Consider the following 14,981-nt stretch of genomic DNA (forward strand, 5'->3'; position numbering starts at 1 on the left):
TTGCTTGTTTTTTTGGAAACTCTACCAATATTAATTATACATGTGTAGATTCCAAAATATACCTTGATAGCTATTACTTATATTTTCCACCATTCCTTTTTTTTTTTNTTTTTTTTTTTTTTTTTTTGCGCTCTCTCTCAGGAAAAAAAAAAAAAAAACCTATTATTCCTTTTTCTTTTCTTTTGTAGCTGGAACAATAATAATGCATTTTGTGGTGATGGGATTAGGACAAAAAGATTTGGATCACCACACCAAGCTCTCTCTGTTTAGGGTGAAGTGTAAAACCATTTGGATTTGGTCCACCACATCATCTGTGGATGGCACATATTATTTTATAAAAATTCATGAATTGCACAACTGATTTAGCTAAATCGGTCATAGATCATCTCATTGATCTGCACTTTTTATTATCTTTTTTGTCGCTAGAGACAAAGAATTCGTAAGTTTTCGCTGTAAAACCATTCTCGATTTCTCTATAATAGAAAATAAAGACGAAGCTGCGACATGATGCTATATGCCGACTCTTTGTCTCTGTCTCTCTCTCTCTCTCTACAATATTTATTTATTTAAAGTAAAGAAAAAAGAATAAAAAAAGTTATGAAACTACTAAACCATCAATAAAAAAATATGTGTGTGGGTATCGGTTCACGGATGACGTGGTAGAGCATGTTCATGTTCTTATTGGGAGACAAAGCAGGGGGGCCCCACACCCAGTTGTCCCCCGATTTGCTCTCGAGAATATGCACGGATCTCAGCGCGTTCCAGCTCACGTGCGGGTACATCGTAGGCACGTGACGAGGCTCGTGCTCCGAAAATATCTCCACGGCGTGTACTTATCCACCAAACCTTGCATCCATGATGATTCACCCCACATGGTGGGCCCCCACCCTAACACATCCACGTGGACTATGGCACGATGGATTTTTTTCCCTGCACCAGGTGTACACTCGCATCTTACGCACCATACATTTATATATATATATTTTTTAAAAAAATTATATTTTAAATTAATATTATATTTTGGGTGTGGTGTAAATAGATAAATCAAACTAAATCAAAATTCCAAACTATAAAATTAAAATTCTATAGATTCGAATATAGCCAAGTGGTTGAAAAACAACTTAATAAATCAAATTTAAAACTACAAACATATCGGATAGATCATATAAATTCAATTTGAAATAATATTATATTATTTCAATATGTTTAACACGGCTAATGTACCTAATTGAAAATCAAAATTAACAAGTATCTATGTCCTCATGTGCTCCTAAAATATTCTTTTTATTTCTTTTTCATGAATGACTAAAATATTCACCTAATTTTTTTATTAAAAAAAATACAACTGGCCATAAACAAATGCAATGGGATACATGTTTTTTTTTTTTTTTTTAAGTACTAGTTATGAAATTAAGTGGTTTCCAAACTATCAAACAATGGGGCCCAAGGTTTTTGAAAAGTCCATGGTTTTATGTTTATTTATTTATGTTTATTTAGTAATAGTAATAAGGTGGACAAATTTTATATTGCCCTTTTATATATGAGCCAATGAGAGCAAAATATCTCTAAACATTAATTATACAATTTGATGTGGACATTGCTTAGATGCTCAAGTTCTGATATTTGTATATTTTTAAGAATTTTAAAAAAATTAATAACATAATTGAATTACTTTGCCATAAAAAGAATTTCAAAATGAATAAAAAAAAGATTATAAAATTTATACAACGTACTGTTATGCAGAAGTGGGTGGAGAAATACTTTTAGGCAGTATTTGGTTTGAAATTTATTTTTTTGTATTATTTCTGTTTCATTTGGCAAAAAAATTAGTTATGAGATAACACAATTCAGTCATATCCTGTAAATATCTTTTTTTTCTTATTTCCAAAATAATTTATTCTCGATATAATATATAGTAATTACATTGCAATATGTAGTTGCCTATTTCTTGGAGATTCCCAAACTTTTTTATCCTCTTTAAGATGTTGACACCACCCTTAATTTATCACATGACAAAGTTATATTAACTACTAATTTGTTGATCATGCTTTTATTTTACAAAAAAGAAATTAAAAGGAAAAGACAAAAAAAAAAGCCAATATTCCTTGAGAAATTTATTCCTACATGATTCTTAATTGAACTTGGTACTTGAGGGGGGAAAAAGGGCCATTAAATTTATTTGTAGCTAAAATGTTGATGTAGCCAATCAATTAAGATAAGAATTTACTACTTTTGTATAAAGAGAGCTAATTTTAAATGAAGGTATATTATAAGCATTCACAATACAAATTTTTTTTTAAAAAAAAAAAATTAAAAAATAATTCATGAACAAAAAGGACAGAATTAAACGTGGTATAATAGAAAAGAAAAAAAAAATTTATCTTTGAATAATGATCAAAGTTTAAATATTTATAAGACCTTTAATTATAAAATTATTTATGACATAATTTGGAGAAAACTTGATTTTCTCTTCCTGGGACACAATAGTGTAAAATAATTATTTAAATTGTGATCTTCATCATTATGTTGACCTATAATTTAATAGTCACCTATATAAATCAACAAAGATAATCTAATCTTGCTTACGTGTAATATTCTGATTGGTGAACTTAAAATAATATTCTCTTCTAAAGTTGTTGCTGCTGCTTATTAAAAGAAAAAAGAAAAAAGAAAAAGTGTTCAAAATAGATAACTCTTTTCTCAAAATTATTCAATAGCTTTTTTCTTTTTTTCTTTTTTTTTTCTTTTTTTTTTATGGCTAAAAGGACAGCAAGAGCAGCTTCAAATTTAGCCTTGAAAAAACTTTTTTTTTTTTTCTTTTTGGCTTAAAACTCAAAGTTATGTGATAGAATAAGGGGCTTGTTAATATCGATAATACTGTTGTTATACTATCGATAGTATAAAGCATTTTATGCTTTCGAATTTTTCGTCTTTAATTAAATTTATTTTTTTAATTATTTTCATCCGTTAAATTATATTAAATAATCAACAATCTACTCAATCTTAGAGGACCACTATAATTTTAACTATACATTTCTTAATTGAAAATTTGAAAATCTAATGGCACAAAGCGCTTGGTATTATTAATAATACAGTAACCTAATTCTATATATATATATATATATATATATATATATATATATATATATATATATATATATATTGGATTGTTAGTGATTTATATGTCTTTAAAATATATATTTTTTATAATAATAAGTAGAAATTGAGAAAATTTAGTAAACCTTGTATAATACATGTGATGAGTTCGGAAAATAAGCAATACAAATAAAAAAAAAAAAAGTTCGTCTGAGAATAAACAAGACGTTGAATTTCTCTTTTTAACGTCAAAGTTTGATTCGGCTTCTCACCGTAGTAGAAAGCCACAGTTCTGCTAATTTTTAGCTTGCACGTTTCTTAAAGCGGAACATATCCCTTATATAGGGAAAAATATTTATTTTTTAAAAAAAATTAATTTTATACAGATTTCTATAAACATAATGAATTATTACAAATATAGTTCTATAAAGTTCAATTTTTAGATGTTGTCCGTGCAAAAAACATGATATTTTCAAATATGTTTACGCCGTTAGAATTCGTTAGAAAAAATTAATTAACTATAGATAAAATACTTAATCATGATTAGTTAATAAGGTGAATTGACCTTTTTACCCCTCTTTACTTAGTAGTTGGGACTTTTGGAAAGGCATATTTGTGATGGCAAAAAGATCATTTCACTTATAAAATAAATAATATTTTAACGGTAATAAATCATGGGAATATATTTGAAAATAGTAAAATTTTTACAGAGACAATATATAAAAGTTAAATTTTATAAAAAATTATTTATAATTTACTATATTTACATGAACCTGCATAAAATTAACCCTTTTTTTAATTTTTTTCTTTTTGTTGTTTTTCAGAATTAGGATAAAAGAAACTTCTTCAAAGCAAACTACACTTTTGCACCCACCAAAGTTTGACATAATTAAGGATGATAATTAAATTGTATCTTTTTCCCTTACCTCAGATCCACGTAACATCTTTGACCATGCACTCAATGCCATGAAGAGCTTATATATTAAGCTGCGTATTTGCTGAAAAAATTTATATATCGAATAAGTTGCAATTTAGTTTTTTAAAATAGATGAATTTGAACTATTATAAACTATTAACTTTTTATTAAAGTTTTTTAAGGTTTATTAGATAGTTTAATCGTTATAATGAGAAGGCCAACCATATATTTCTAAGAATTAATTTAATTAGTGTTCTTCCTGCCACTCCTAATTATATAAATTTTTTCAAAAAATTGTCAATATCAAACTCAATTAATCTATTTGAAAACAATTTAAATCTATATTTTTAGATCAAAAGTCAAAGCTTCAATATGTTATTAAGAAGATAATTATCTCCCCTTGTAACCTCAAAAGCCAAAAAGAAAAAAAAAGTCAAAATCTTTTTATCTATTTATATTTATACACACTATTTCTTACATTCTAAATTTATATTCGTTTAAATCGGAAATTGAAACGCTCTTTTAGTAAAATGTTAGCAACAGAAAATCAACCATTTATACTAAACACGAACAATAAAAATTATCAATACTTTACGTACGAATTAATTACTATTATTACATATACATTATAAATCTATATATTAGTAATATTATCCNCGGCTGCGAAGCCGAAGTAAACCTCCCCATCGGCAAGTAAACGTCATTTTCAACTCTAATATAATTCCTTATCTCTTTCATTTTAAAACTGACTAAAACCTCTCCAACGTGACCACGCTGGATCGCTACGTGACAATATTACCGTCAACGTGGTAAAAAAGCCAGAGCAAAGTGAAACGCAACGTGATAATAGGGACGAGCCCGGCACGTATAAAAGAGTAAATAGCACTCAATAACATAATTTCTTAATTTCGGTTTGTCCTTTGTCGCCCCAGCCGCTTATCGCCCCCACCTTCACCAGGCCCAAGGCTCTTTACTGACTCTAACTTGCCCAGTAAATTACGCGCGGTCTGGCATGCCGTCCCGTCATATGCATACAGTTCTTTATGCGCCCTCCGATAACATATCCTCCCCGTAAAACCAGTCCGCCGCCTTTTTCGCCTGGCTTAGACGTTTTTCCTTTTTCCACCGGGCTAAAACGTTTTGGGGTTTTATTCACCTAAAAAATACGTTTAACCGGTAATTCATTATATAGAGGTTTCTTTTTCGGGTAATTTAAGTAACGTGTTATTTGGTTACATTAAAATGACTCTTTATTAATATGTTCACTGACATTGTGTAGGGTTAGGTGTTTTTATTTACATCTGGGAAGTTGATTTGAGATAAAAATTTATTCATGAGATTTGAAATTAATTAAAATAATAGTATTTAATATATTTAATATGGTAAAAAATTTTACAGAGTCAGTGAACGACTTCTCTAAAAATATAGAAAAATACATATTCTCTTCCATACTAAAATTTGAAAGCTCCTGCTTTAGAAAATTCTCCCCATTTACATTACTGGCCACGTTTAAAACTAAAAAACAATTACAACCGTTTTATAAATACATATTTTTTTTAACATTATCATTTAATTTCAAACTATAACTAGTGGTCAGGCTCTACCATGTCCAAAATACTAAATTTTAAATTCAACTATAAGAAATTAAAAATCTTTCTCTACCTGAATATATATTAATATGAAAAGGTTAGAACTGTGAACCCGAAGAGTCCTTTTCGGGTATTACAGTGTAAGAGTAGTGTACTCAGTTGTGCTGTTATCTAGGCTGTTAGAGTTGAGTATGGGCATGGGCACCCATGAGCATTTAATAGATGTCTAAACATCCATACTCGTGGTAAAAAAAAATGAGTTTTATAGTGTATTTTTTACCTATCCATAGGCAACTTGGCAATTTAATATCTGTAAAACCTGCTGGTGTCCATGTATATATATATATCTAACTTTTTACACGACGATCCTACTACACCCGAGGCATTCCAACTCATCACCAACCAACTTATCATATTAGATTACTCATTTTTATTAGTTTGCCACCTTTTGAGTTATCGTAGTTTAGGAACCACGATAACTATCATAGGGTCGGCCTGGGTTAAAGAGAAGAGAAACTTAAAGAGAAATTAAAAAAAAAAGTTAGAGTGGGATTGGTGGGTAGTTTAAACTACCTGCTAATCTTTGAATCCTCGTGTTCCCGACGACACGAGGATTATCGTGTCATCGGGATGAGAGAGAGAGAGAGAGAGAGAGAGAGAGATATATATATATATATATATATATATATATATATATATATGATCAATACTTATGCCTGTTTACGTGCATTGTTTATAAAATTATTGACATCACAAGGCCTCCAAACCTATCCTAACCGATATCATAATCATTGACCAGCTGTGTAGACCTCTCACAGCTTGACTCAGTCTCAGCAAAGACGTGCTTTACCTACATCTTTACTTGAACGGCGTGAGTTTCCTCGTTTTGACCTCAAAACGGTCAAAGCTCGCAGATCTTGTCCCAAACCCAGCGGGTCTTGAGTTCACGACTTGACTCGTCTTGACCTTCGGTTAAACCTAGGACTAAAGCCCGTGGGTCTTTACCCAGGCTTTCAAGTGAAACACTTATAGCGGACACGACTGTACACATATACCATCTACTCAAGGCAGCCTGGTCCTATTCCTACGTCGTGTGGCGCCCGCCTCCTTGGCTTCTCCTCATAAACATATCGAACCTCCAAAGCTTGCGGGTCTTGTACCAAAGCCCGCAGGCTTTGACAGGCAAAGATATCCCCGTCGTCCAACCATTACAAACAAGAACCTCGAATAAAATAGGAGAGTGGAGTGATATTTATCCACCACATGCTGAGGACACTTGGGAAAAGTGGAGAAGAAGTGTCACTTCCGGATAAAACGTAAGGTTGGGGAGTTTAAAGGAATAAACATGTGAAAGGTGGAACTTCTGACGTCAAAGTTGTCTTAAGGTCGTCGCTGGAAACCGCAAAATCGAGCACACGCTGCATCCTTCGAGGCGCACGGTGCTTTAAACCAAAAACCAATCTTTTGAAGGACTTCTAAAGCACCTCGGTAAAACTGTCGTAAACTAACTCCAATCGTACTAGTTAAACCGTATAAAGACACGACGACCATAAAAACCTGACTTAAACTCTCAAACATCCAAAAGAACTACGTTAGAAACCTCCTTCGACCTAAAGTCTGGACTTCCACTATGAGGTAATATCATGTGACTTAAACCCTGTAAAAGAGTGGACTAAACTTCTAGCTTTCCACTTCAACTGTAACTCTAATTCCAATTAAATCGAATTCACGACTTAAAAACCTCATAACTACTTAAAAATCACAAAAACCACAAATTTAGGAATCTCTCTGAACAACGACCAACACCGATTCGAACCGTCCCTAAGGCCGATGAGGAGCGACGGCACCTAAATCACGATCTCCATCCGATTACTACGAATAGCCTAAGATGCCCAAAAGAGGATTCGGATCAGTAACAGCTGTACATGAAACCAAAGCAAATAGGACAATTAATCGAGTTTAAATACTAAACGTACGAATAACTTTAGACTTAACTCTCGAATTTTACAATCAATTTATATGTACAACCTGAACCTAAACTGTATCTTCTTTTGATCGCTAAGATGTGGCAATATACAATTTTGATGGTCTAAATCGAGATCCTCGACATCAAACAAACATAGTGACGTCAAACACCCGCCAACTATGGGTCCTATCACATCTTACGTAAATATGAGTACGACTCTACAGCTCGAATAAAAATGTCGTCACAAATACGACAAAGCCTGACAGCCCACGGCAACTCTAACTGCCACCTGGGTCTAACGATAAAAACGTAGTCTAACACAGTCCCGTGCACGCAAACCAACAATCTGGACAATTTGGGATAAATGAACTAACATCGTACACTCTCGGACTAACTCGAGCTGTCTCTATACGAACGTATGAGCCAACCCATCGCGGGTGCTCACGGTGAGGCCTCAGCCGGAATCACGAAAACGCAACTACAGCCAAACGAGATAAACCTGAACGAGAGGTGACTGCTGGATCACACCACCGTCAATCATATCGAAGCTGTCCGCCCTGCCCACATAAGTGTCAAGGATTATTCTAACCCAGTCTCTGACGTAATAAGATGTCTATCATCGTAACCTAGTACTATCATATCACTGTATATCGACATCTAACAAAAGTCAAAGGAATGATAGTAACTGGTATGAAAGACATTTGAATCACCCAATCGGCAACTCGAGCCATCGTCATGGGTGATTCCTGACGAAGAAAAACGTCATCAAGAGTGCGGTTCAACACCTAGAAAACATCTCGGGAGAAGAAGTCGATAACGATAACGACTCTGACTAGCACCTTTCCTTCAGCGCTCAATCTCGGGAAGGGCAAAACGACGACTCAATCTCTGTATGGGCGATGTCTATCACAATCGAAAACCAAAATATGTATGACTATAACATAGAGCGACCTCGATCACTAAATCACATGAACCTATGATAAATACATACCACTTGGAAACAATAACATATACAAAAGAAAAATCGTCGAGATATGATGACCAACATCACACATACTAAAGTCCATGTCCATGTCGATGGTGAAGCATATGTTTTTTTTAAGGATATATATACCGCCCAGATAATCGCACGGGCCTCTTTGCTCATTAGGCCCCACACTGTTATTGATAGAGTTTAATTATATTTAAATATATAGCTCAGGCCGATACCACGAACATTTTCGTGGTTCGTAAACCACGAACATTTAAAAAATGGAAATCTAGATTAGGAAACTAGTAAAAGTTGGCAATCTAATATGATAAGTTGGTTGGTGTGTGAGTTGGGATCCCCCGGCTGTAGTAGGATTGGCGTGTAGAAAACTAAGTTACCAGTTTTTAGATGTTCATGGTTATTGAATCATGAAAATTTTCATATCCTCGAGTTAAGAAATATATAGTATAAATAATTTTTTTAATGTTATATTGTAAGTTTAAATTTTTTTATTTAAGTAAATGATACATGATACTCTCTTATAGACGGTATAAGATAGAGTTTAAATTTATCAATAATGGTTGTTATTAATATATCAAGAAAAAAAATAAAATATTTTAAATGTATATCAGTGATGTTCTTTTTGCTAAAAACCGCCGCTGAAAAAACGCCGCTGTTCGTGACAGCGGTGGATACATCTTCTATACCACCGCTGTTTATTTACAGCGGCGGTTATACCACGATTAATAGATGAAAACCGCCGCTAGCAAACAGCGGCGATTAATAGATTGAAAACCACCGCTGACAAACAGCGGCGATTAATAGATTGAAAACCGCCGCTATGTAACAGCGGTGGTTTATCAAAATGGCTGCCCCAAAATCCGCCGCCGTACACCGCTGTTTAACAGCGGCGGTTTTGCAAAAAGCACCGCTGTTAAACCCAATACCACCGCTGTAAACAGTGGTGATTTAGAACATGGACATCATCACTCACATTTATTTCTGGCGCAGGACGGTGGCTGCGGGGCTCGAAGGTCGGCGATGTGCGACATAAGAGTCGGCAGGCCAGGAAGCTCGGCGGCGGGGTTGGAAGGTCGCCGGCGCAGGACGCTTTTCGAGAGGCGCGACATAAATGCTAAATGATTGTGCAAACTGTTCTTACGAAAGATCAGCGTTCTTATAACGCATGAATAGGTTAACAGATGAACGCCAATAATAGTGCAAGACAGAGTGAATAACAGAACAATATTTTTAAAAGAGTGCAAAGATGCTTGTAAGAGTGCAATAAGGTATAAATAATAGTGCAATCGATTTAAAAACGAGTAAAACGAAAGGGCAATAAGGTAGTAAACAAGTGCAATATTTTGAAAAGACTCGTACTAAGCTTATAAGGGTTCGTTGGAGAGGTTGATACAAGGTATAATAATAGTGCAACGCCAGGTCGGTGAAATGAAAATTTAATTTAAAGAAGGTTTTAAGTATTGTAACACAGATCAAAAGAGTTTAAGAATCTCCGCTAAAGCGTGTAACAGATGATACCTAGTACGAAATTTTCAAAGATTTGGCGTTAACATGAACAAAATAGGGCAAAAAGGTCGAAATTTATATTATTCTAGATATAAACAGTGCAACATTTTATGAAAAATATTGTAACTGGTAAATAGTGCAACCAATTCCTAAGCAGTACATTAATTTGTGAACAAGAATTATATTTTCTTCTTTAAATCCGAGTACACGATTTTATACAAGTTTACACAATATAAAAAGGATTTGCCTACAATGAAAAATTCTATTACTTCAACAATAACAAATTGAACGTTTTATGTTACAGAAATATCTAATCATCGAAGCTTGTCTGCAATTCCACCCGCACATAGCCTAAGATAACATGTATAGGCCAGGGGAGACTTCCGCAGGAGACTGCGAGGAGGAGATTGCAAGTAGAAGACTGCGAGGAGAAGACTGCGAGGAGGAGACTGCGAGGAGGAGACTGCCGAAGGAGACTGCGAGTAGGAGGAGGGTCGTTCGGAAGTGTAGATCCAGCAACGAGGCCTTAAGATTGATTTGCACTATCTGGAGTGCTTTATTTGCCTCAAGCCCTTTGGAGCTCCGCTCTACCATGAAACAGACAGTTCAATCAGCATAACATAAGAATCCATCAATAACAATAAAGATGTGTAAGAATTTAAGAACCTGTATGAGAGGAGGGCCAATGGGCTCGTGGCAAATAACGCAGTCCAAATAGCACGAATCAATCTTAACGCCTCATTGCTGGATGGTACCCTTCGGAGCGAGCCGCCTACTCCACGAACTCTGCTTCGGCTCCCTTCGCAGCGAGCCGCCTACTCCGCGAACTCTGCTTCAGCCATCTACCGTCGTTGCTTAACGTCATGAATGAACTGTAGCCTAGTAACTATTGGTCAAGGATGCGAAGGCGAGGAACGGCGTTCCCGGCAGGAGGAAGAGCCGCGGCAGTGTAGGAGGAGGCTCCATCTCGTACTTCGGCGCTGCGTTTCCTCTTGCAGGGAACACCGTTGTCGATTCACGTCCTTCACCAAAGGTTGTGTTTCCGTAAAGGGAGATGCATCTGAAGAACCGATATTTAAAAAAACGAATCGTGGGCTGACAAACCCGCCAGTACATCTCTTCCTCACTTACCGAATATACCTTACACGTCACTTATCGTGCCTTCCACTAGCATTCAAATGCGAGGGGATTAAGGGTGCGCACGGCGATTATTAGTGCAATGTAGGGTGAAAGACCACAACGATGATTACAATGGTGCAATGTGGTCGACATAATAGTTCAATGATATCAGAGAGCAGGAAAAGAAAGTGCCGCGCAAGACATGTAATAGTGCAAGTTCCGTTAAAATAGTACAATTAAGTTCATAAATGTGCAACTATGTCATACTAATAGTGCAATGGGTTCATGGAACAGCAAACACACGTTCTGGCGAATAGCGTGGATATGCGCTCCGACCGCAGCGAGCATTTAATGCTTCAGCGCCCCTAGCAGCTCTCACTTCCTCCTAAAATTGAAGTGATGCACGGCGGCGTCCGAGCTTGAGAGGGGCCTCCTTGATGCCGACCACCCACACCTCCGAGTTCAAGGCTCCGCGGTGGCGGCGGGGGCCTTACTCCTAGGAGGCCCCCCAATATTTCTCCATTACCGCCGTTAATCGGCAGAGCTCCGGCACCACAAGTCAGAACGGTGGAGGCAACGGCCGTATGACTCGTTAGGCCGTGAGGATGGTCGTGGTGTTAGCTGGGGCCGTGGATGACCTTTTAGCTTTTCGTTCTTCTCCTCCTTGCTACGCCACGTTCATGGTTGTGGGGGGGGCAGATTTAGTAGTTGCGCTAGCTGCGTCCCTCGATTTTTTTCTTCCAATCCTAGCAGGTATAACCGCTACGGGCGTGGCTAGAGCCGGTAATTCCGCTTCGGGCTTTAGCCATTTCTTGCAAGCTCTAGAAGAAGCTTTAGATCTTTCCTACGCCGTGCAGTTTTTTATCTCTCAGGCGGTTTCCGAGGGTTTCTCACAGAATTTTTAGCGTGCGGCCCTTCCCCGTTTGCTAAAGCTTCGGGCATGTTAGAGGCTGGAGCGACCCCTCGTTGCTTATTTGGGCTGCTCTGTTAGCGGCTGCATACACTGCGAGAATAATAAAATGTAAGAGTTGTATGCTATCTGATCACATTACTACGAGTTATTATTACATTGCTATTATCTGAAGCTAATTATTTAATAGCCAAATCAACATATAAATACGTTTAAATAATCATTATCACGAAGGATATTGACACATCACATAAGATACCACGGCCGGCATTTTCTCCTCCGCTTCCGCAGCCTCCTCTTCCTCCTCCGCTTCCGCCGCCTACTCCGACGCTTCCTCCGTCGGCGCTTCCATGTCCACCACCGCCGCCGTGGCTGAAGCCTTCGACGCCGCCTCCGCCACCTGTTATTTTGCTGAGCGCATTGATTTGCACATTCAACTATAATGTAGCTATGAAAACCTTATCACGTTATATAACGATAAGCACATTATATTGGGAGAAACAACGTGATGAAATATAAGAAACATGTCCTGTAACTCTTTTTCCTCTTCAGAGCGGGCTTTTCTGCGAACCACGCAGACAGCTGCCGCCGCCTCCTCTTCCTCCTACGGTGCCGCCGCCTGCTCTTCCTCTTCCGCTGACGCCGACGCCTCTTCCTCCTCCGCTGCCGCGGCCGGCATTTTCTCCTCCGCTTCCGCAGCCTCCTCTTCCTCCTCCGCTTCCGCCGCCTACTCCGACGCTTCCTCCGTCGGCGCTTCCATGTCCACCACCGCCGCCGTGGCTGAAGCCTTCGACGCCGCCTCCGCCACCTGTTATTTTGCTGAGCGCATTGATTTGCACATTCAACTATAATGTAGCTATGAAAACCTTATCACGTTATATAACGATAAGCACATTATATTGGGAGAAACAACGTGATGAAATATAAGAAACATGTCCTGTAACTTTTTTTCCTCTTCAGAGCGGGCTTTTCTGCGAACCACGCAGACAGCTGCCGCTGTTTTCTCAGATGTGTTTGAAGCTTCAGAAAGTACGTTTTTGTGTCGTAATGTCTCCACACACTTATAAAGTTGCTACGTAAAGTAATTACGCTATGTCGAATATTATCACATTCGGGAAGGACGTTACCACATTCTTAAAGGACGTTACCACATTAATGCTAGAGTAAGAAAGTAACAAACATTGTCGTGGGTTATTAGCAGCTGTAGGGGGGGAGGAGCCTACTATGTAGTTCTAATTTTTTCCCTTTTTGTGATTTTAACTTCCAGTGTTCTAGGAGTGGCGGGGTCCTTAATTTCATGATGCCGTTCCCACTCAATGGCTTCCTCCTAGTCCTCGCTTAACTTTTTAAGGACTGTTCGTGGTGGGGGAGGCGTAATCATGACGGAAGCTTTCTATAACTGTAGCCCTCCTTCCTGAACCAACTGGATTGTTCAGTGTACCGGAAGCAGTCGAGGCTACAATAATTGCGGATGGTCTTAAATGAGTTCCTCCGCCTTCCCCTGTTCACGTATATGTGGTGCAGTAAGGAAATAGTCTGGGATCCCTGACGTTACTCGGGGCTCTATAAAAACCAGCTGTAGTGGCTCCTCTCCTAGTTACTCCGCTTTATGACCAAGTAGGGCGAGAAGCTGAAGCTTGTGACCGTAAACGACCGACAACTAGAGGTTCCGCCCTTCATGGAGGTGAATAGTAGGTAATTTTTGGGATTTATGTTGCGCCCCAAACTTTTTCGTCATTCACAATGGAATACGTATCTTTAACATGGTCGTAATGGGGTAATATAAAAATTAATCACGTTACAAAAGAATACGTCACATTTAAGTATCCTTTAATAAATGTTCTTGTAAAAAGACTAAACAAACCCGCGGCGCCATGGGCAGGGCAGCTGACCCTCTACTAGTTAGACCTTCTATAGGGGTACGTTCTAGTCAGTTTACTGACGCGTTAGAAGGACAATCGTATGCTCCTTATGAACGTCTTCCCCTCCTTAAACCTGAAGACGGTCTTCCTATACTGCTCCTCTGCGCCGCTCTATCGTCGTCTTAAGAACGCAGAAAAACTGTGCATTATTAAGCTGCGACCAAGCTCAATGTCAAGAAAGTATACATGATAGTAAAAAAAGTGTCATACTGCTTAACCACATGTATAACATTAAGAGTAATGGAAACAATATTTATATACCCATCCTTAAATGAACATTACAAACAGCAATGTGATAAATGATCTTACAACTTGATAATAGGCAGGTACAAAGTTCCACAAACGTGACCACGCTTGATCACAACGTGCGAATCTTATCGTCAATGTACCATAGTGGACCGTAAAGAGAAGAGCAACGTGATAATAGAGTCTGAACAAACCAAAGTGTATAAAGCCTTTTCATTATCGGCTTGTCGTTTGTAGCCCCGACCGCTTATGATTTGTTTTACGTTTTTTTCACGTTATGATTGCTCTATAATGTCATTGTAAGCAGTATTGCCACGTTGCTATCCGACATTATTATCACGTTGCGGTCCCTTGTTTTACCTTTTTTTGAAATATTAGCGTTCTATAATGTCATTGTAAGCCGTTACTATCCGACATTATTATCACGTTGCGGTCCCTTGTTTACCTTTTAGCGTTCTATAATGTCATTGTAAGCCGTACTATCCGACGTTATTATCACGTTGCGGTCCCTTGTTTTACGTTCTTTTTCACGTTATGACCGCTATATAATCTCATTGTAAGCGGTATTGTCACGTTGCGGAAATACGCGTAACTTTGACTTCTTCGATATAAATTTGTTGAGCGAAAATGAAAAGGGCTCCGTCGAAGCTATATTGGCGGCCACAGAGGATAGGACTGTCTTATCTGCGATACTGCATCTGCATTGCGATGCATGAAAAT

This window comes from Ananas comosus, linkage group 1, assembly GCF_001540865.1.
Source record: "Ananas comosus cultivar F153 linkage group 1, ASM154086v1, whole genome shotgun sequence".
Taxonomy (NCBI): Eukaryota; Viridiplantae; Streptophyta; class Magnoliopsida; order Poales; family Bromeliaceae; genus Ananas; species Ananas comosus.